The sequence below is a fragment of the Ictidomys tridecemlineatus genome, chromosome 8, assembly GCF_052094955.1.
Source record: "Ictidomys tridecemlineatus isolate mIctTri1 chromosome 8, mIctTri1.hap1, whole genome shotgun sequence".
NCBI lineage: Eukaryota > Metazoa > Chordata > Mammalia > Rodentia > Sciuridae > Ictidomys > Ictidomys tridecemlineatus.
The window spans coordinates 24485111-24509860 of NC_135484.1; the positions used below are offsets into that span (position 1 = coordinate 24485111).

At 33.4% G+C, this 24750-nt stretch overlaps 1 protein-coding gene across 5 annotated transcripts in view; it reads right to left on the reverse strand.

The window, feature by feature from the left end:
• The window catches only part of LOC144366018 (uncharacterized), a 248072-nt gene that overhangs the window by 104854 nt on the left and 118468 nt on the right, over positions 1-24750 (reverse strand). Inside the window, exons 3-4 of one of the 5 annotated variants that reach the window (XR_013424812.1) lie at positions 17632-17691; positions 9943-11266 (exon numbers count right to left, since the gene is read on the reverse strand). The exons of 3 other annotated variants lie outside the window; for them this stretch is intronic. The gene's annotated coding sequence lies outside the window, so the exon portion shown is untranslated. Of the gene's footprint in view, positions 1-9942; positions 11267-17631; positions 17692-24750 lie in introns of those variants that run through there. One more of the 5 variants, XR_013424811.1, reaches the window with a different exon arrangement.

A 24750-nucleotide genomic window follows, 5' to 3' on the forward strand; every position in this document is an offset into this window, starting at 1 on the left:
TTGGTCTGAGCATAAGCTATTAAGAACTCAGTTTTCTATCTCTTTATTTCTCATTACTTGACATAATAAAGAAAATGAAATATATAGAGTGGATGCCTGTCTGTCTCTCCTATTCTTTTTCTTTTTCAATTTCTTCTATAAAAGAGGGAAAAATGAAAGCTCAATAAATATAGCTGAGGGAATGAAGCCCGTGTTGTTGCTACACTGCACATATTCTCACAGCCTTCTAAATCGTAAAATGTTAACAGCAAAACTAAATCTTGACATGTTGATAGCTAAAACCATACTGCAATATGGCACATCAATTGCCTGTTATGTTTCTGAGAACCAAAAAATATTCTCTTCCGTACCATTAACATAAATCATACTGGTTAAATCACTTTAATTCTCCAGGTGTTTTTTTTGTTGTTGTTTTGTTTTGCTTTTCTGGTTTTTGGATGGCACATTTGTTGATGTCAATTTGGATGGGGGAAGGGATATCAGATAAAGTGTAGATTTGTTGTGGACTTATGCCCACAAATCAAACTCAATAAGCTTGTCAGATGAACATTTTACATTAACCAAATAATCACCTGTCACATGACTTTAAACAGTTTCTCTTTTTTCCATGTTTCAGAAGAGCAATGTAGTGCTGTAAGTACCACAGCTGCATGTTTTTTTTTTAACAACTAGTTTTAAAGACTTCCATCATCCTGTAGTTTTCTAATGTGAATTTTAGCACCTCTGTGAGCAAGAAAAAGTACAAGGCTTAATAGAACTTTAGTCCATTATAGATTTCTCTGAAACACTGAATAACTGGAAAAATACTGGAAATGATATTTGTCCCCAGGAGGTAGATATCAATTAATTTCTGAGACATACATCTAATTGAAAATTTGCCTGTTTCTGATTTTTGGAAAGGTGAATATGGTACCCAAAGCAAACAAGGTCAGGACCTCAGCATCCTCTCTGCTAACCACAAGTGGCTGATTCTGTTCAAAGCTGCTCTATGCTCTCACTGTGATGAATATTTTAATCCCTAAAGGTGGCAGCAGCCCATGTTTGGAAATGAACAGAACTCTAAAAACCTCATGAGTTCAAATAGGGTAATCAGACTTTGAATTTGTTTCTTATGAGATTGCTTTTAAATGCGGTACCAGTCCACTGGATTCTGTTTATTTTCTTGGTGCCCAATCTGGCCCACCCCAGTACCCTTATGCTCCCACAGTCTTCTCCTTCTACAGATTGTTTTTTCTTATATTAAAATATGTTTTGTTCCTAAGTATTGGTATAGCAGAGGATTAACACACAACTGCATTTGACAAATGTATGTAAGACCTCTCAATCATAGGTCAATAAGACTCTCCATCTGCTACCCTCCCTACTTCCTAATGCAAATTTAGTTTTTGGAAATACAGAGAAGGACAGTGTCACTTCCATCACAGAGGAATATATTCAAATATTCATAACCCAAGCAAATTAACATAAATTCCACAGAAAAGTACAAATAAAGCAACATTCGAAGTGGAAAGAAAATGAAATGTGAGGGATTGATACTTCTAACAGATCAAAATCTAAACACAACATTTTTTGACCCTGCAGAAGGTGGGAACTCATCCTTTCTCAGCCCAGTATGGCAGATTATTTAATTAATCAATCATGCACCTTGAAGAATGTGCTGCTCTTTGACATGAATGAGTTGAGAGAGGGAATCCCTGGAAGACAAACATGAACAATAGGCACAGATATTCATCAGAGTCCTTACTGGAGCAGTAAAAATAATGCAACTTTGAAACATAGAAACGTAATAGTGGGCAGCAGGAGTTGCGTTTGGCAAGGAATGTTAGAAAAATATCACCACAAGAAAATGGCTTTCTGTGGAATTTATTATTATTCAGCATATGCAAATAACCACTGAAGTTTACGTGAAAATTTATGAAGAGCTACCTGATATGATTCCGTATCAACTTTAAGAAGCATAAACTGTCATAAAATGTTAGCAGGTAGATATACAAGATGCCAAACTCCTCTACTTTTTCCCAAGATGACTCAGTTCCAAGAATTATCTAAACTAAAGAATAGAAAAGATTTCCCATTGTCATAAACTGGTTGTATGATGGTGTGGACTTTGTAACACATCGATATTTATATGCTAACTAAAGCAACTAGTAATTTTTACTGACATATTTCTAGGCTTTTTCAAGAGACATTTCTTCTATATATCTATGTGAATAAAAATAAGAATCATAATATAAAATAGAGATATAATTCACATGCCTCACAATTCAAATATTTAACATATAATGAAATTAGAAGATTTATATCAACTGTAGATTACTTTTAAATACACATTTTAAAAAACTATTCTCATTTTCTCCTCAACCTTCTACATCATTGACAAACATAACTTTGTTTCTATATGCAATTTATTTTCTGGATATTTTATATAAATGAACTCGTGTGTGTGTGTGTGTGTGTGTGTGTGTGTGTGTGTAGTGCATTTTGTTATAGGTTTGTTTTGTTTATCATAATGTTTTCAAGGTATCCATATTGTAGCATTATTCTTTTCACTGTAGATAATACCCCTGTAAGAATACACTGTTTTCTTTACCTGTCCATCAGTTAATAGACATTGTGGTTATTTCCACTCTTGTCCATGTTTTTGTGTTCCATGTAACTTATGCTCACAATGTGATATTCAATGGGCACTTTGGACCAACTGAAAACAGTTTGTCCTCTGCAGACTCTGGACACTGAATAACTAAGGTCAATCAGGTGTAGATTTTATGTCACTGACAACCCAATAAAATCCTGGGTTCTTAGAATTGACTGAGCTTTTCTAGTTGACAATGTTTTGTGCTGCTGTCACACATCATTGCTGGAAATATTAAGTGTTGTCTGTAACAGGACAATTAGAATCTCATGTCTGTTACTCTGAAGTCTCTCTTTTCTTTTAAATTTTGCTGATTTTAATCTGTATTCTTTTGCTATAATTATCCATAACCAAGAGTATAACAGCTCTTCTTAGTTTTGTGAGTCCTTCTAGTAAACTATGGAAACAGAGGGTGGTCTTGAGATCCCCTAAAACAATGTCTTTTGCCAATTTTTTAATTGAGTCATTTCAGTTTTACTATGGAACTGTGAGAGTTATTTTTTGTGTTCTTGATATATGGCCCTTAGCAGATGTATAAGTTGCAAATATTTTCTCCCATCCTGTGGATTATATTTTCACTTCGTTGAAGGTTTCCTTTAAAGCAAAAACATATTTAGTTTTGCTGCATCAAACTTGTATATTTATTTATTTCACTTAATGTGTCTAATTATCTAAGAAGGCTTTTCTTAATCTTTGGTCACAAAGTTTTGCACCAATATTTTTCTGTAATTTTAGTTCTTACATTAAAAATTTGTTCCATTTTAAGTTATTTTTTTTGTATATAGCATGAGGAAAAGATCCAATTTCATTTTTTATATATAGACATCCATCTGTGAACACCACATCTCCAGCTGAATTATCTTAGAAGAGCTTGTTATAAATTAATTGACTGTAAAAATAATGATTTATTTCTTGACACTCAATTGTATTCCTATCAATCTATGTCTACCCTTATGTAATGGACATACTGCCTTGATTACTGCAGTTTTATCATTTCATAATAAGTACTGAGATCATAAAATGTAAGTCCTCCAATTGTGTTCTTTCCAGTATGAGTTTAGTTATAATGAGTCCTTTGAATGCTCATATGAATTTTGGGGCCAATTTCAGCAAAAGCCACCTGGAGCTTTGACAGGAAGAGATTACATTGAATCTGTAGATCAATTTAGAGAGCACTGCAATTGAAACATTATTATGTCTTCTAATTCATGAAGTAGGAAGTCTTTACTTTTATTTAGGTCTAGTTTTATTTCTTTTAATAATGTTTTGTAGCTTTGAGAGTACAAAATTATTCTTATTTTTAAAATAAAATATTCCTAATAATTATTTTATGCTGTTATTATTGAATTGTTGTCTTTTTTCGGGGGGCTCTTCAATTGCTAATATGTGGAAAAAAGTTGTATCCATATTTATCTTGTACTCTTCAATCTTACTGAACTCATTTATTAGTGCAATTTTTAAAATCCAATTTGTTAATATTCTATGTAAAAAGTATCTGCAAATAGAGTTTTATTATTTTCTTTCGTTATGTGTATGTATTTTATTTCATTTTTTGTCTTAATTTTCCTGGCCTAACTTCAATAAATATAAATAAATAGAATTGTGGAGAGGGCAACTGATGCCTTGTTCTGCTTGTAAGCATTCAGACTTTCACCACTGCAAATTATATTTGCTCTGGGTTTTTGTAGATGCCTCTTACCAGGTTGAAGAAATTCCCTGCAATTTCCAGTTCATTGAGGGTTCTTGTTATGAAATCAGGTTGGATATTGTGGAATGCTATCCCCTAAATATTTAGACAATCCTGTTTTTTTCCCTTAATTGTCTTAATATGGTATATGGATTAACCAATTACAGATGTTAAGCCAAATTTTTCTCTTGTTGGTTTTTTACTATTGTTTTTCTACTCTCTAAATTTATATCCACTTTGATCTTTATTACTTTCTTTTGCTTGCTTTATATTTGTTTGTTCTTTTTCTCTCTTAAGGTAGAAGTTAGATAGTTGATTTGAAATGATTCTTTTTTGAATATGGGTTTTTTGCAGTGACACATTTCCCTCTAAGAATACTGACGCATTCCTTAGAGTATGCTAGGTTGTGTTTTTAGTTTCTTTCATTTCAAAGTGTTTTCTACTTTTTCCATTGATTTTTTTTTCTGTTTCTATTTTTATTGATTTATTTATTTTTGTATAATCAAGAGCAAATACAAACAATTCTATGGTCTTGTTTATTCCTTTACTTACACCCACATAGGCAAAAACCTAAATTCTTAGTTTTTCTTTTAAAAGATTAGAGAAACTTCATGTAAACAACATACAGCAGAGAGGGCTACAGTTATAGGGAGCTAATAATCCTGAATGGAACAGTTTTTACCATGATTTGCCAAGTTTTCTGGTTTAGGTATCCAGCAGGTAGCTAGGTGAGGCTTAACTTTATTATTTTTTTAATTAGTTACACATGACAGTTCAATGATCTTGACATATCATACATTTGGATCATATGGGGTATAATTTCTCATTTTTCTGAGTGTACAGGTTGCAGAATCTCATTGGTCATGCAGTCACGTGTATACATACAGCAATACTAGTGTCCATTTTATTCTGCTGTCTTTCCTATCCCCCCTTCTCCTCCCCTCCCCTCCCCTCCCCTCCCCTCCCCTCCCATCACTTCTCTCCACCCAATCTAATGTGACACACTTTTTTTTTTTTAATACTTTTTAGTTGTTGATGGACCTTTAGTTTATTTACTTATTCACATGTGGTATTGAGATTTGAACCCAGTGACTCACAGGTACAAGGCAAGCACTCTACCGCTAAGCTACAACTCCAGCCCCTCCCCAATGAGTCTTGTTGCCCCACTTATTATTCAGAAGCTTATTGCTCAATTTTTTACATATTTGTGAATTCCCCACATTTATTTATGTTACTGGTTTTTTTTATTTAATTTGACTGTAGTAAGAGAGCATACATGTACTCTATCTTGCCTTTTATATTTATTAAGACTATTTTAATAATAGCCTAAATAGTGACATATCAGGAAAAATTTTCCATTTGTATTTCAGCTATTCAACAGAGTGCCCCACTGACTTCTATTAGGTTATATAGCTTTATAATTTTGCTCAAATATTCTATATCTCATTCATCTTCTACCTACTTATTCTATTCATTATAATAAGTGAAGTATTGAATTTTTCCGCTATTATTTATACATTGTCTCTTTTAATCCTGTCAAGTTTTGTTCCATATATTTTAAGGCTCCTTCTTTAGCTGCATATATATTTAGGACTCATATACCTTCTTGATGAAACTGACTACATTTTTCATAACAAAATATCCTCCACTAATATTTGTATATTTTTTGTCTTGTGGTGCAGAGGATTGAACCCAGGGTCTCATACATACTAGGCAATGCCCAACCACACGCCGACCCCTATATTCTTGTTTTAAGGTCGACTTTTTCTGATAATATCATAGTCACTCCAGCTTTCTGATGGATGCTGTTCATACAATGTTATTGATTCAGCTTATTTTTTTCTTTCATTTTACTTTTTCCTTTATCTTGTCTCTTGTTACTTTATTCCTCTCCTTTTTTTGTATTAACTATATATTTCTAATTTAGCATTTTATTATTTGATGATTTTTCACTCAACATTTAAGTTACTTCCCCACTGGTTTTTCTAGGAATTGCCATATATGTCTTAACTTTTCAGAATTTATTTCAGATTTATGCTATCTTATTTCTAGTAAGATATAGAAAAATTTACTCCTATGTAATTTTGTTCTTTCTATATTTGTTATTAATATTATATGTATCTTTACATTACAAATCTCTCAATTCATTGTTACAAGAATGTTATATTCTTATAGTAGCTAAAAGAAGGCAGGATAGCAAGCATACATTTATTGAGTGTGGGATATCAACCTTCTAATTTACCATTTCTGATTCTCTTTATTTATCCCTGTAGATTCAAATTACCATCTGGTATGTATAATTTTCTTAATTCAATGCAAGATTGCACCCACACATTCCTTTAAAAACTTACTTAGATATATTATATTTCTATGTGTTTAAGCTGCAGGATATATTTGCACAAATTGTTTTATAAAATTCTTTTAAAGCAGTGAAGATACAATGAAATAGGCACTTACCAGGTTTTATAATATATAATTCCTTTAACCAGTACTCTACTTGGTTTGGTTTTAATGTGACTTTGAAATATACTCTAGAAATATTTAATTTCATCATAAATAACTTAGAACTTGTATAAGAAATGACCCATTGTGAATAAATATTCCCCCTTTTTCTTTCATGTATCTGGGAATACCTTACGTTAGCTTTCTTTTTGGAGTAACATTTTATTGCACACAAGATTCTTAGTTAACATCTTCTTTTAGCATGTAAATATATTATTGCATGTCTTTTGGCATCCACTGATTCTGATCAGAACTCAGTTGTCTATCTTACTGGGGTTCCATGAACATATCCAATTATTTGTGTTTTTTGTTTTCTAGATGCATTTACCTGATTTAGAGTTCACTGAGATTCTTGGATATATGATTAATGTTTTCTTCAAATCTGGGAAGACTTCCATGATTTTATTCCTACCCTAACTCCTCTTTAAATTTAATAGTGTCCCATGTTTCTCTGAGTCTCTTTTATTCCTCTCATTCTTTCTTCTCTTTCTTCTTCATGTTATATAATCTCTATCAGTTTAACTTCCAGTTTTCTTATTCTTTCTTCTTCTACTTCAGTAATACTCTTGTACCTTCTCATAAAAGTTTCATTTATTTTACTGTATTTTCCTGCTTCTTTTTTTTAACAATTTTTGGATTTTTATTCACATCTTGATTTGATGATGTATTGTCACATAACTCTCTTATTTTCTTAAAAACACTTTTCTTATTTTCTTTGAATATACGTGTATTTATTTCCTTGAAGTCTAAACCAGTATGTCTGTCATATAGGCCCTACTTGACAGTTTTTGTTGCCCTGCTTGACAGTTTCTTTTGCTTCCATTTTATGGGTCACACTTTCTCCAGGGTGTTATTGCTGGCTTCTGTCTTATTTAAGTGATTTAGCTGAACTATTTTTATGAAATTTATTTATTTCATTAAAAAAATTGTTTCATACATCCAAAGTGGGAAACCTCTTGAGCCTTTCCTCAGCAGGCATACCCGGGGGCATGCACACAGCTGTCCTGGAATGAGGGTGATGCTAGCAGGGCTCTCCTTGTCTGGTTCTCTCCTGTGTTCATCTGTGTGCTGTTGATGCTGCTGCTTCCTTTTTATGACACCTACTTGTTAGCCTCTACTAACTGCCAGTGCATTGCCTTATTGTTTTTGATAATGCCTTAGGACATGTATTGCTCAACAGTCAGATTCAATTAAATTTGCCCCTTTTGCAAATTATTTTTATGCCAGTTTTTGAGGTTTGTTATGACTCCAGGATAATTTTGCTTAGCTGTTTTTTTCACCCTGTTTTTCCTGTTAAACTATCTGACCTACAAGTCAGCCTATTTTTTCATGGGGCTCCTTGGCCGAGTCTTCATTGCTCGTTGCCAAAGTCGCCCTCATTTTCAGGACTATCATCAAGCTTAACTTCCCCACACTTTGTTCCAGCTTGTCAGTTACTTTGGAAAGTTTTGTAGGTCTGTGTTCTTGTGTTCTGCTGCAATCCCTGAGCAGAATCCCCAAGTCACTCCTTTAGAACTCTAGTCAAGATAGTAGATATCTTCTGTGGGAAAGAGAAGGACTTGGGCTGGGGCTGCAGTCCCTAAAATTCTGAGCCCTCCTTTCCCTGCACTGAATGTAAGTTCTACACATGAAGTGGAGCAAGAGTGATTGGGGGCCACTAGTCTTACTGAGCCACCCTGAAGGAGAGCCTTTTCCCTACCTGTGAGAGTATTTGGATGAAGGGATTGCAAATGCTTATCTGGAATTGTCTCTTGCATGGGGAAGAATGAAAATAAGAAACGCTGGTGTCCTGTTCTACCTGGAGATATACTATAGCCCTTGGATAGAGCTGAAACAGAAATAAACAAACAAACAAAAAACTCTATCTTTATGATCACATGTGCCTATGGAAGTCCAGGAGATCTTCCAAAATGATGAACTGAAGGTTCAGGAATGTATAAAAGACTCTCTTTTAGATTTTGTCATTTGGCTTTCATCCTTCTTCTTGCTTAAAATGTGAGTGTAGGATATAGATGGAGTAGCCTTCTTATGATGATTGGGTGATCAGAATGGACAAAAATTAAAATACAGATTGTGGGTCCATTGTTCCCTTATAAACACTAACATACACAATGTCTCCCTAGCCCAAAGCCACTGTATTGTCTTATTTTTCTTATCTCCTTCATCTAAGGAATCACTAACTTATTTTTACCTCTCAGTCTCTCAGGTATTCATCTTATCTCCTTTCCTGTCTCCAGTGGCTTAATGTGAGCCTGCATCAAACTCACTTGAAGTACTGCAGTAGTCCCATAAGTTTTCCTCATTTATAAGTTTCCATACAATGCAACATTGGTAAGCATTTTACAAGGTAACCCTTTTTAAAGGCATACTTGACATGTCTCTTCCTTGTTAATGCTTTCAATGACTCGTTTTTCTTTAAACTGCATAGGGTCTACACTTAGCATCGCAGGAAGATTCTCCATAAACTCACTTATAACTATCCCTTTTGGCTCAATAATCTATCAGCCCTAGATATAAAATCTGTACCTTAGACCAGCTGAAGATAGTATTCTCTTACATCTGGGTCTTTGTATCAATTATTGTCTGCCCTACAAGTGCCTTCCCTTTGTTGCTAGGTGAATTGTAAGTCTTAAACATCCTACAAAAATATCACCATGAAAAGATCACTGCATCTTCTTTTGTATTCTAACAATTACAACATTGGAATACATTTTTCTTTATTTTTCTCTTAGAATATAAACCTTTGGAACATCATTTCATTTATATATGTGTGTATGTATGTTTATGCTTGATTATCAGATTCTTTATGTATTGAGTAAGAGAGTTGTTGGCCAATAAGTACTAACAGAAAAACAATACAAAATACTATTATTTCAAACTATAAGCTAATTAAATTTTATTGATGAAGTATTTTATACTAATTCATTGTTTTCCATATTCAAATTGTGACGTGTAGTCATGACACATCTCAGTGTGAATCCTCTATTTACATTGATAAAATATAGTTCCACAGAACAAACAAAAATATGTTTAACAGAAAGAAATAAATATTTAACAAAAGATAAAAAAGTATTTAAATCTAAGATCTTAAGTAAGAACATATGAGAAGTTAATTTTATTATAAAGTCATTAAAAGTTCAGTTTTTAAAAAAGTACACTGTGGAAGCCAGGAAGACTTTAGATTTCTTGTTAAATTAACATCTTATACAGAAATTTTAAACAGTTTTCAGAGTGAAAATCACATTTTTTTGTTAGCCTGTGATTCAATGACCCTAAGTTTATCTCACATTTTATAAGACCAGATCTTTAATGCTAGAGTTGAACTATGGTTTGAGGGTGTCCCCCAAAGGTTCGTGTATGAGAAGCTTGGTCCTCAGGGTGGCCATTTTGAGAAGTACGAGAACCTATGAGAGATGGGGCCAAGTAAGAGTTCATTAGGTAATGTGGGGCACTGCCCTTAAAAGGGATTTGTGTATTTATCAAAGGACTTCATTTAGATTTTACAGGAATTATTATAAAAAGACTAATCCTAGCCTCTGAATCCCTCTGACTTCCTGTCTTGCCAAGTACTCTCTTCTCCATGTGCTATTTGTGGTGTAGCAGTGCTCTCTGCTACATCTGCCATTGTGATGCCATTTTCCATGACACCTCATCAGAAGCCCAACTGATGAAGCTGACTAGATCTTGGCCTTTCAGCCTCCCAAACTGTGAGCTAAATAAACCCCTTTACACATTACCATGCCTCGGGTATTATTTTTAATAGCAACAGAAAACAGTCCAGGAAAATTGAGCTAACCACTAATCTTCCAATCACTGGACAGACAACTTCATATACATTTTAATCCATGTTTTCATATTTTTCAGATTTTGAGAATAACGTTACATAATTATTTCCTCTCTTTCTTTCTATATAAATATATATGAATAAAATTATAGTTGATAAAATATTAATAAATGTATAAACCCTTCAAAAATTGTGTGTGAAGAATAGTCTACATCCTATAAACATAATTTTCATAAGTTTTGATATAAGTGGCAAACACAACTAGCTCTAATTTTCAAGAAATTGAGAATAATTATAGAAATATATGATAGATTTATATAGAGGTCCACATAATTACATACATGACAATAAGATGAAAATAGGTGCCGTGCTATAAACACAAAGCAGTGAGCACAAGAGAATAGTCGATTATTGTTACAAGAAGCAATACAGAGCAAGAATGCCTTATTGATCATAATGGTGCATAAGATAACTTTAAAGGGAGATTGTCCAGGCAGATTCACCAAAGGAAGCATGGCAGCCAAAGGAGTAAAAACAACTTGAACAAAAATGTCAAGATATACTCTCCCTGATATCTTCAGAAAACTGTAAAGTAGTGCATTCAAAGGAAAGAAGGTCAAGGTGATCAAGACTTGGGCCAAAGTCATTGTGGGAATTGATCCTAGAAAGAGAGGCAAAGAGAAATTAATGATGGAGTGCTTTGAAAAGCCAATTCAAGATTTAGACGGATCTATTAAATTGTTTTAAATGAGATAATGTCATCATTAGCTTTTTGTATTACAGAGATCACACCACTGCATTCCAAAGCTGGTGCTGGAGATCAGCAGCACTTCCGAAACCTGAGAGAAGCAGATCAGAAAGCACTGCAGAAGTGAAGGCAAGAGATGAAAGTTTATATCCATTAACTGTGGAAACCAAAAGACTATAACAGAGACAATTACTAAAGGGAGTATCACACTGGCAGTTCACGGTACTAAGCATTAGAATGACTCTCAGGATCCTGAGGATGATGCCTGGGTATTTGCCTAAATGATAAAGGCTGAGCTGATTTTAGATATAGAATGGATCATTTAGGTCAGTCACTTTATTTTGTAATTGATAAAAGCATTTAGATATTAAATGATTTTGCCTTTGGTCTTGCATTAGTTTGTTTAATCCTGAATAGAACATGTTTCTCCTCATTTCAATTTTAGCCTCTTTCCAACATAAGATACTATATTCAGTGCTTTTTACATTTTTCATGCCATGCAAAATGACATAATGGAAAAAAATAGCATTCCAGCTTCCTAATTATTTCACAAAAGGAATTGGGTGATATGTAGCAGACAATGATAGATTTGCCATTTGAAGATGTGATCTAAAATTTATGAGACAATTACTGCAATCTAATCATCTTATTTTTAGGAATAAAAGTTCAAATTTCATCCAATTTTGTAATGTAAAAAAAATGACACTTTTCCCCAGTAATATATCATTTATCATTAGATGTAAAGAAATAGTGAAGTTTTATATTTAATAATGAGACAGATCTTCTTATGTAAGTTCTGATAAAAACATTTAGAAAAAAATGTCTTTCAGTTAATGGCTTTTTCAATTTTGCATATATCAAAATGTGTACGGTTCAAATTTGAAATTGAAAGAAGTTTTAAAATAGGCATTTGGGAGAATATCCTGCCGGACTTTGGTTGTGAGTGTGTGTGTGCATGAGCTTGTGTTCTTTTCTCTGGACTGAAAACATACAGACCTTTCTCAAGGTACTATAAGAAAATTTATACTACAATATATCAGAACCAGTAACAAAATATAATACTATTCGTATAAAAGTGCAATCCACATGAAAATCTTTATGACTTTTTGCAGCTAGCCTATTTGATGGAATTCAGGGGAAGTACTAAGTTCTTGATTATCAAAATGCTTCACCAGGTCCGCTGATGCAGCAGAGGAGAACTGGTAGAAGGGGACAATTACTATTTTTCTAGACTTAAAAAGTTAGGCCCAGCTTTGTAGTAGCAATTTCATTAAAAGTGCTCACTCTATTTCATAAATCTTCCACATATATTTTTTCCCTACTTCTCAAACAAAACTGCTTAGTCTTCTCTCTTCCTATGATTGCAAAAGTGATGTGTTCATTCATCTGAACTTAACCACAGGCCTTGCACTCCGACAATATTTGTCTTTATAGCTACTTTTCCTTGCTCCAAACAAGTAGCTCCTTTTAAGTCAGTCTCTTTCCACAAGCTTCTGTCAGCAAACATGTCTTCAAGGCTTGAAGTTAGTTCTTTTTTTTTTTTTTTTAAATTTACCACCCTTACAGACACCAGCTAACTATAAAATATTCAGTTACCCTGTGTATCTTCATTTCTCTGTCCTGTGACTCATTGACTCCAACAAATATTGAATAATCACAGACATTCATTTCAAATGAGTCAAAATTTGCTTCTAAAAGTAATGAATTCTCTTCATTTTGTCTCTCATTCCAATTTAATTCCTTCTAACCTTGCCCCATCTTTCTAACCCTGGCATGTTCCAAGCCATAAAGGTTCGTGGGGGAGCATGTTGATCAAAGACCTGATATCAGATCCCAGTTGCCCTAAAGAGTCATGCTACCTCTGGTTACAAATAAAGTCATGCAACTGAAAAATTCTTTATAAACTTAGATCTAGAGACTAGAGGGAAATAATTAATAATATTGCACTAAAACATAACTAAATAGAAATAATTTTAGAATATTGTTTGTTAAAAAAATTCCAAACCCCACATTAGCTCCCTGTGAGACAACTTAGTATGTATAGAACCAGATGGCTCTGGAATGCCCTCTTCTTATCACTGTTGAGATAAAATGCTCTGGAATTGTCTTTAAACTTTTAGCCCTAATATTGAACAAGACTATAAAGCACATTACATTTAAACATATCCTATTTCTACTCAGCATCATGCAGATACAACAAATAGCTTTGAAAATATTTTCCTACAAAGCGTCATTAATAAATTTATTATTTCATTAATTCATTTCACAAGTAAGTACCATATGTCCCATTTCTGGCAGGCTCATGAAGAATAATTTCCAGAAGGCTTTACAGATTAAACAAAAACAAAGCTCAAAATGCTAAATAACTTGCTCCAGGTCGCACAGCCAGTACTTAAACACATGGTCAAATCATACCAAGGTCCATGTGTTTTTCATTCCATTCCAGTGACCTCAAGGAGCTCCTGGTTTAGAAGAGGAAATGTACAACCAAATAAGTAGTTTTAAAATATAATACAAGAAGGGGTTTTGCTTTAAAGTCCCTTGGAGTATTCACCTCCTCTGAGACCCTCATAAATCCAAGAAAATGTCACTTAATAATTTTTATTATTTTAAATCACTAGAATGTCTCCTAAAGTAAATGAATTTGGAGCAGCTCATGAAACTCATTTGTAATATTATAGTTTGCATGTAGAATTCTTTCCTAATGGTGTAAAATATAAATGTTTGGCCTTAAGTGCGAATTCTAAAAGAATTGATACTTTTTACTTGGAGCGTCTCAAAATATAAATTTCTGAGTACTGGTCTAGCCACCACTAAAGGAAGCAGATGGCTTTACCTCTCCCTCCCTTGGAGTGACAGAAAGTTATTTAAGGTCTTTTTCTAGGGCAGTCTAAAACTGCAGGTCTCTGCCTTGGCCTACCTTGCTGCTATTGTGTATCCCACTATAGAAGTGTCCATGTTTCTGTGGCTTAATGAAAGGATCCCATCTTTCTCCAGAGTCAATGCTATAGGAAGAGATCATCCTGCTGCTCCTCAGATAACATTGTCCCCCTGCTGTGCATAGAAGGTAAGAAACTGAATGAAATCTCAACTCTCCTTTTTGGCTGGAAAGATTCCTATTTTTATCCCACTATTTGCAGGGGGAGGGGTGTGTGGAAGTGTAGTAAGATTTATCTGTTTTTATTTCCTATTGTATGTGTCTCTGGTTCTGTATAAAGTTCACTTACAGAGAAGAAAAAATAGACTGCATGAGTTTTACTTCAAAACTAAAAAACAAACAAAAAAAAATATTTTCACTGGGTATACACCTAAAGGTGATTACTTCTACAAGGTAGAGAAAAGAATGTGCAAGGGAGAAAGTGTGGAAGAGAGGAATGAGCTGAAGTTTAGGGTAGAAGACTTGAAGGTGTCATAGAGAACCTAGCACTGTAGGAGGGATCTGAAGAAAAAGGAGCAGAAATTTTTAAGCAAAGAAGGGTAGGAAAGAGTAATTCAGGACCACGAAGCTGGCTGTGTCTGGAATATGAGGGTTTAAGACTCCATGTTGGAATATGATCTCTGGAGACACAGGGCAGGAGAAGGTGATGCAGTTCAAGACTGAGGTCACATTATAACTACCATCCGAAAGAAACTTAAACCTCACAATTGGGTTAATTTTCTGATTTTGATTAGCCAGGAAATAAGTTGGAAATGCAGTGAACTCTGAGCAGTAACAGAAGGGTGTTGCTGGCTCTATGACTAAGAGCATTGATATTTATTTATTTATTCAAACAAACCTTTGCTTGCTGCTCCTCTTAAATGTTTGCTTCTTGAAAAATAATTTAATTATTTATGAGACAGATAGCTTATTGGAAAGATATTTTGGTGCACAGCCTCACACTGCCACATTTTTTTCCCATGCAGCTTTCTCATAAAATTAGAGGCATACTGCAAAAACAGCAAAGCACACCAAAGAGAAAACAGGAAATTCTTCTTAAGCCAATATATCATTAACTCATGAAATTCAGCACTGCCTAAGAATATTGAAGTGGCCTGGAATATTTTAAATAAGATTGTAAAGTCATATAAATTAAATTTTAAAGCTATAACTTTATAACATCTCAAACAAATCATTAGACAAAAATATCCAAGTTGATCAGCAAATATATCAGATAATTGAAAGGGAAGACGTAAATATTCAGACAAGTATAGAAAATATCAAATACTTTCTGAAATCCTGCTACAATTTCATAACTTCTGCCTGCATAATAATTGAAAAAAAATTTTTTTGAAAGTTGTCTAATGATGATTCCTGACTATCTCACTATGCAAACCAAACTTCCCAAGGATACCAATAGCAGCAGATATTGAGTCTTTTATCAAAAATGGCCTAGTATGGAGAGATAACTTAGAATCATTTCTCCATATATTTTGTCATTTCTAGGTTATATATTATATCTATTATGAAAATACTATGCTAAAAGTTGTTAATTGCCCTGATTTAGAGAATAACAACATGAAAAATATGTGTACATATTCAGTTCAGACCCAACATCTTTTTCTAATATTTTCTATCTGCTATTGGTTGAATCCATGGATGTGGAACCTAAAGTTATATAAAGGGAAGCTTGCATATTAATTAGAACTATATCAGATGACCTAGCCTTTTTAGTATTTTTGAGTAAGAAATAATGACATGTATAAAAGTATGTTTCCAAAAATGTTATTGTAATTTTAGAAATTAAAGAAAAATATTTGTATGTGAAATTATATTTATATCCATGGTTACTTTTACATGAAAATTAAAGAATACATTAACATATACTGATGAAGATGATGATGTAGGTTTTGGGGAGAAAGGGACAGATTTGTGTTGAAAGGGAAGGTGTAAATATTCATACAAGTATAGAAAATATCAAATAGTCTGCTTGCATAAGTACATTTATATATAATTTCTTTGGATAACAAAGATTGTGATAATAATTACTATTTTCACTGTTGTTTTAATGATACTTTAACATCTAAGTCTTCAAATATAAGAAAATGGGAAAAAGATTTTTCATAAAAGCTTTAATGTGGTTGGTTGAACTAGATGATAGGAATTGTAGAACTACATGAAGAAGATTTGAAAACATAGTTTAAAAACATTGTAATAATGTATATCAAGTGGCATTACTTTTATCATTGTATTACTTCTATCAAAAATTAAGACTTAATATAATTTTACCTATCATAAAATTAATACCACTTTTAATTTCTCTATGTATGTTCTAGAAATTAATTCCTTATTCTTTTACTTAGTTTTTATGAGATTTTTCTATGTTAGAATTTGTACTAGTTTCCATTTGTATCACAAGTTAGGATTTTATTTCTTTTATGTCTCTCCAGCAAACTGAATCTTATCCTTGATTTTATCTCATGAGAATAGAGAACATTTTTACTTCAATCCTTCTGTATGTAATTTAGTTTCCCCTATCCATTTTCATTCTTATATATCTTATTAGCAGAAACTTTTGCACCAGATACCCAGGTATTAACTTTCTCTTTCATTCTCTTTGCTAATTTTCATCCCTCTTTCTTCTGAATTTGAGATAGTTTTTCTAAGAACATCTCCCATCATTAGGTCTTCAATAAAATCGCACTATCTACCCCAGTCTAAATCATGTAGAGGAAAAAAAATCAGCATTATTTCCTCCTCTTTATTCACCTTCATCTCCTCTTCTTCCCCCTCTTCTTCTTATGGTCTGATAGATTATATATTTTCTCAAGGAATTTTAAGGATTTGGGAGATGTAAATGTTTGGTTTAGTTGGTTTGAAGGAGGAGGTTTTTTCAGAATTTGTGCTGTAAGATAATGGCTTTGATCTGGTAGCACTACTCAGATGCCCTTGATCTCCAGCAAAACAATAAAAGTTATCCATTAGAAATTGGAAAGAGTAAATTTTAAAGCTCTTACTAAAGAAATAGTTCCTAAGGATTCTATAGATAACTGGCTAATCACACATACACACACGTCTTTTAACATATTAAAATTAAAAGGGAAGAGTTTTTGGCAAATAATATTATTCTTACAATTTATATGTACTTTAGTGTATGATAACAGGATATAATTACAAAGATAGAAACAAATGTTATTCATGCCATACCCTATTGTATATATTGCTCAGAATATCAATTATTAAACTGTTATGAGTTTTCATTCTGCTCTTACTTTCATTTTATACAGCTGTTGATATAAATAATATGTAAATGGAAAAGAAAATGATAGATGAAAAAGAAATAAGCAGTAAGAACACCCACCTCTACATTTTGCAAGAATGAGAATGATGCTCTGAGCAGTTTTCTTTAATGATTCAATACCTGGAATTATACAATCAGGTCAATCATTGATCAATGAATATTTGGTATAAATTTATTCATATTATTGTTTAAAAATCTACATTTTCAAAGTACTGATATTCTAACAGTAACATGAAATTTCCTCTTTCTTGCTATACAAATGTATAAAAGCCAGACTTATGAATAAGAGCTATGTGATTTCAAGTGGGAAAAATGAAGAATAAGTTTTATACTGTTCAGTGTTTTAAAATATATATACATATACAGCATCTGTTTCATTTTCTTTTGTCAATGATGATACGGGAAAATTTTAAATCTATAAGAACTGTTTTGTTGAAAGATAGGAATGTCACTGTGTACTAGGACAATTGACTAACATGTGTGAGTCCCTAGATTAAATCCCTGGTCACACCAAAACAAACAAAAAAGCAAAAATCCCATTGAATTTCACACAGTCTCTTCCAGCTTCCTACCAAAAATTTAAAACAGAATAAATAAATCACAAGACAGGGACATAGCTGAACTATTAGCTGTAATTTATAACCTTTTATAAATTTACATAATCTCCTTTTATAGCTTTACATAATCTCGTAAATGCCTATTGAAAGAGGTTGCATTTGTAGGCAAGCCTGCAGAGGGTTGTGGTGTGGGTTAATACATATCCATGTGTGACAGCAAAAACAAGATTGAGAACTTTCATATGAAAAGACTCACCTCCAAAGGGGAGGGTAGGGAGGTGAGGGAGAATGGGGACAGGAAAGATGGTGGAATGAGATTGACATCATTACCTAGGTACATGTATGACTGCACATACAGTGTGACACTACATCATGTACAACCAGATAAATGAAAAGTTGTGCTGCAATTGCGTGTAGTGAATCAAAATGCATTCTGCTGTCATATATACCTAATTAAAATTAATTAATTAATTAAGTTTTTAAAAGACTCACCTCTTAGTCCACATTTTCAATACTATGTTCCCTTAATTCTTGGTCCAAAGGCATTATTATGCTAAATCAAGACCTCCCCCATACTACTCATGTTCAGTCTACATCTTTACCATCTCAAACAACTCAGTCACAAAAGCAGGCTCCTTACAAATAAAGTCTCCAAATTCTGTTCATAATGCACGTTGAGGACTTTCATGCTACATCTTCAAAGCTAGGAAAAAAATTCTGACCTAAAAAGTCTATGTTGGAAGAAGAAAATGTTCTAGCAATTGAAATAAGATTCTCCTCTACATCTCAAAAATATCGATTAAGCTCACATCATGAACTTTAAATATAAATAAATATATCATTTTTAATAAAGGGAATGAAGTCATTAAATTGATAAACTTCAAGTCAAAACATAAATTAGTTTGTTGAAGAAGTTGGAAGTCTCTAGATACATGGTCAAATGGAATAATACTCAGCTAATTTGTTTACTGTACAAAAATATTTGTAAGAGTCTTAATATGGAAAAACAAAAGTGACCAATAGGCTTATTATAATTTTTGAGTCAATGATTAATGTTTATATTGAGGAGAAAAATAATTTATGCCACAGAATTGCTTTCCATTTCTATTGTGTCTCTTAACAAAATATGCAAATACACTCTGTTTTTTTCTGAGCTGCATAATGAATCTATGAAAACCATGGCAGAATAGACAAAACTATCACCTTAATTCCTCTACAATAATGATGAGTAATAAACATTTAAGATCTATTAATCTTCAAATGACTGGTCAGAAAACAAACTTTTTTTTTGCCTTCCAAATTGTCTTATAAAATATTGAAATAAATGTTTCTGTCTATGGGTACACATATATGAAATGGACTCAGGTGAAAGATATATGGTAATTTGCCATTCTGTTGCTTTCTGTTGTGCTGAATAGATCAATATGAATGCATTAAATAAAACGTGTATAAATCAAATGCATGCATACCACAGGCATCTTTATGGGACTTGGTTAGTGACAGACTCTCTGGTTTTCCTTCCACATGGAGTCATGTGTTATTTTCACTTTATCACGTTCGAAGTGGTAAGTTTTCTTCATGTTGGAATCATGTATGGCTGTGTCATGGATTAGAAACAAGATAACAGTGAAACACCTGCAAGGTATCATGATTTCTTCTTTCATTTCCAACCAGGCTCCATTCTCACTGAAGTCATCAGCTTCTTTCCATGATGAACAAAACACACTTGATGTTCAGAAGCTTCAAGGATCACATCAGGGCGGATAAAGCTAACCTCTCCCAATATGTGACTTGTTAGTTCAGCTCCCTTTACAGGAACAGTAACGTTTGAAAAACAAAATGTGTACCATAGATGATATTTTTAGGCAATTTTAAAAGCCATAGTTACTGAAAACTTTGGAATTATTAAAAAAATTGATCTGATTCATTTGCTAAAACTTGTTTTCTTTTCTTACACTCATCCTTAATCTACTCATAAAATTACTGTAGTAGACTTTAAATACCATTATATTGTGCTATGATATGAATTGTATGTATAAACTGTTATGATAATATGAATATACTTTTTAAACAAAAAAGAATTTTAGAAATGACCATTATTTCATAATGGAGGTGTTGATGGTATGAAAGACAAACCCACTTAAAATCATGTTTCATGTAGCTAAGATCGTTTCACTGTGAAACAAAACACTCTCCTAAAGCATAGTAGAATCTCAAATACGTGACAGAGATGTTTACTAAAAATAGAAATGGCTCCAGCTGAATTATCAGAGAGGCAATAAGTCAGAATATTCTTAGAGTTCACACACACCATATGACCTACGCAAAGGAGAAGTTTAAAAATAGAAATTTGGCTCAAGAGAGACAAACAATTCCCAGAGCATTCATTTATGACTTCAGTGTGGAAGGGAATAAAAACTACCTTCCTTCCTGTTTTATTTAGGGTTTTCAATGCTGTGATCAAAATTCTCAAAAAAGAACAACTTACAAGAGGAAAAATTGGGGGCTAATGGTTTCAGAGGTCTCAATCCACAGATGGCCAACTCCATTGCTCTGGGCCCAAGGTGAGGCAGTGCATCATGGGGGAAGGGTCCAGAAAAGGAAAATTGCTTAGAGCAGGCAGAGAAGGATGGGGAAAAGGGGCATGGGGAAGATGCACTCTTGCAGGGCACAATCCCAAGTGTCCTACTTCTTCCAGTAGGAAGTCTATTCAAACTATGAAGAACTGATTAGATTACAGCTGCCTTAATAAAATAGCTTTACTTGTGAATATTCCTGCATTAATGAGAGTTTGGGGGAAATCCTCACACCTAAACCGTGATTTTTTTTTGTTTTGTGTATGAGTACATAGGTGGCCACATGCATGCCTGCATGCATGAAAATGTATTTATGCATGTTTACTTTACTTTTTTTAGGTTTTATTTTAGCTTGCACAGATCGAATAAAAAATAACTAATAAATTTCATAGAGATTATTTTGTTTTCTTGGGGCTATAAAATTATATTAAAGAGCAACAATGACAATCTTTATATCCAGTCAAATAAAGAGAACCTTTTGCCAGTGACAGAAATATTCTTTCAGATGAAACATCTGAAAGTATTCCTATTTTTAAGCATGATTTGTTACTGTACCATTTACAGTATTACAGAACATTAACTATAAGGCAAGTTAACATGACCTTATTTTAAGAACTACTTTTATGTTTTATGTATAAGAGTAAAATCATAATAATTGAAATTAATGAAATATAATCCAGATATGCTTTTTGATCATTAGATATTACATATCTATTAAAAATATGAAAGAATATTCTTTTGAATATTGGTAGTAGATTCACAAATCCACTAAATTAAAACAGTTTTCACTGTTCAGTTTCCCATGTGTGTTTATTTGCATAATTAATTTTATTTACTCAAGTGTACACTGAGTGTGACTTGTTGAAAATTAGAGACACGCATTTTTGTTTCTGAGAGTGTAGGTCCTAGGAAATCGCATTAATACAACCATATCAAACCCCACTCAGAAAAGACTGTCTTGGGAATATATTGTTATTTGGAAGGACTAGAAGGTCAAGAATTCTGCAAATATTCCTATGAATGTAGAGAAAAATAAAACACATTGCCTGATCACAGAAAGTGTTGGCATAACTACAACCATCTTCCTTACCCCACCCCAACTTTATGAATACTACTCTTATTCTCAGGAGATAGAGACTTGATGGTCTTTGTTCTCTCCTTAATAGAAAAAAAACGTTGTTGTTCTCTGTTCTTAAGAAACAAAATCAGGTGATGCTTGCTATGCCAGTAGCTAGGGCTAAACCCTCCCCTAAGGGTCCATTATGATCCTGGCCTACAAGTGGTAATGTTCAAGGGGGAGTTGCTGCTGCTCTTCCTCCCTCTCCTTTTTCTTCTCCCTTCCTCCCTCCCCTCTCTCTCTCTCTGCCCAGAGCCACCCATCTGAGGGCCTGACAATAAATCTGCCTATGCCTCTGTCTTTGGTGTGCCTGTGTGATCAGTCCTACAACACTTTTCTTGCAGAAAAACTTTAGTATAGTCTTTTGAAAACAAAATATATGCTCAATAAGCATTTGCAGGTCAAGAACAAAAGAGGACCACCTTGGAAATTCTCTCTTAGATGAGCCTTAGATTTTATATTGTTAGAGCTGAATTTTTTTTCAGAAGCTTCCTATGGGCATTTATCAGCAAAGATATATCTTAAGCTATCATAATTGGTAAAACCCCTAAAATAGTATTTGCAGAGGCTGAATTTCTAAATGAAGATTGATAAATATGAAAGACTGAAGTTCAGCTTAAATTTTGTAGAAAGTATCAGTCTTGATTTTAACAAAAACCACTTTCAAAGAAACATATATAAGATTATCATTCTTAAAACAAAACAAAACAAAACAAAAAAACAACCAAAAACTCAGATAGCTTCTACACAGAGAAGTTAACACTGTTTAAAGACAAACTTAAGCACCTTGAAATGTAAGGAGTTCATTTGAGCAGACATTGATTCATTGGGCAGCACCAGAACAGGAGTGGCTGGGGCTCCAATGAAGGAATGCAAGGGAAAAGTTTCACAAAGTTCATGGAAGCAAGAACAAGAATATAACTGATTAAGGTGGAGTAATAGCCTTACAAATTTCCTGTAGAGGTTAATTGACAATTTCTAATTGGTGAAGTTGCTGGTAAGAGGTTAGTTGGCAGTTTCATTTGTCTAGGATGCCATGATTTACATTGAGTTGGGTTTCCTGTTTCAGCTTCCCCAGTATCTGGGATTACAAATGTGTTTCCCTACACCTGGCCTCAATTAATTATTTTTTTAACAACACGTTACCACAAGTTTTCAGTGGTTTACTCATTTAGTTTGGGACCTTTTAAAACAGTTAACAGTACCCAACATCCCCATATATTTACTTTTTAAAGTAGGTTACTGCTATGAGATTGATATGATGCTATGTGTTCTTTTGTACTTGATGTGCCCTTCTCTCCTTGCGAATTCTTTCTAGTAACTCTGGAACATACTTTACAAGAATTAATAATACTTGGAAATGAAGCCTTTCTGTTTGGGGGGTTAGCTATGTGACTTTATTGCTTTGAAATTTGTTTTCAAAAGTTTAAAGTTTATTGCTTTGTACCCAAATGTGATAATAAATCTCAGTGAAAAATTGTTAGAAACCGGTTTTGTTAAATCTTTCATAATTTTAATATTTAAACAGAACAAGTTCATTGTAATGCTGATGATGGCTAGTGCTTTATAATAAAGAATTCACTGGTATTTGACTCTGGTTCCTGGAAGGGGCTTTTAAAACTTTTCCACTTCCACAGTGTTAGGAGAGTCGTGGTTATTCATAAGTTCTGGGACGGCCTGAGTTCACTGCAAATTGGGGAACTCCTGGTTGGCTTCTAGAAAACTTCAGGATGTTGTTGGTCACCAGAAAGACCAACCACAAAGTTAAAGATTGGAGATTTTGATGTAGTCTGCTTATTGTTTAGGGATAAAGGAGATTTAGATCAATCACAAAGCCAATGATCTAATCAATCATGTGTATGTAATGAAACTGCAATTAAAAGTCTGGACACCAAACCTCAGGGGAGCTTCGGGGTTGGTGAACATATAAAATCCAATATTAATATCTAACTTTGATTCAGGAGGGTAATTATGTAGGGGGAAGCTTTGAACCTCTATGTCCAGGACTCTCACAGACCATATCTTCTGGTTATTTCAGATCTTTATCCATTTCAATACAAATGTGAGCACGAGTTGATCACTTTGCAAAGTTAAATAAAATCCAAATAAAAATCCTAGATATAAAAATAAAAAGCTTGAGGTTAAAAACAAACAAGCAAAAAACACTGGATAAGATTCAGAATGGAACAGACCAGATGTAGAGAAAAAGACATAGCAACACAAATTATCCAAAAGGAAACAGTATGAAAAAGATGAGAAAAAAACACCCACAAAATCAGTGAGCTCTTTCAGCTGCCTCATGTAATTGGAATTAGTGAAAGGGGAGAAAAGAGAGAGAAAAATATATTTGAAGAAATAATAGCAAAGAGCCCAAAGTTGATTTTTTTATTAGTTGCTCAAGACAATACAATGATCTTGACATATCATATACTTGATTCAAATGGGGTATGAATTCTTATTTTTCCACGTGTACAGATTGCAAGATCACATTGATTATACAGCCATGTTTATACATACAGCCATACTAGTGTCTATTGTCTTCTGCTACTCTTCCTATCCACCCTCACTTCCCCTCCCCTCTCATCACCTCTCTCTACCCAATCTACTATGACACATTTCTCTCTCTCTCTTTTTTTTCCTTCCCCCTCACACCATCTTAGATGTAATTTTGTATAACAATGAGGGTCTCCTTCCATCTTCCATGCAATTCCCCTTCTCCCTCTCATTACCTCCCACCTCTCGTTCTGTTTAGTGGTAACCTTCTTCTCATGTTCTTCCTCTCTACTGTTTTGAGTCACGCCCCTTATATCAAAGAAGACATTTGGCATTTGTTTTTTAGGGATTGGCTAACTTCACTTAGCATAATCTGCTCTAATGCCATCCATTTCCCTGCAAATTCCATGATTTTGTTATTTTTTAGTGCTGAGAA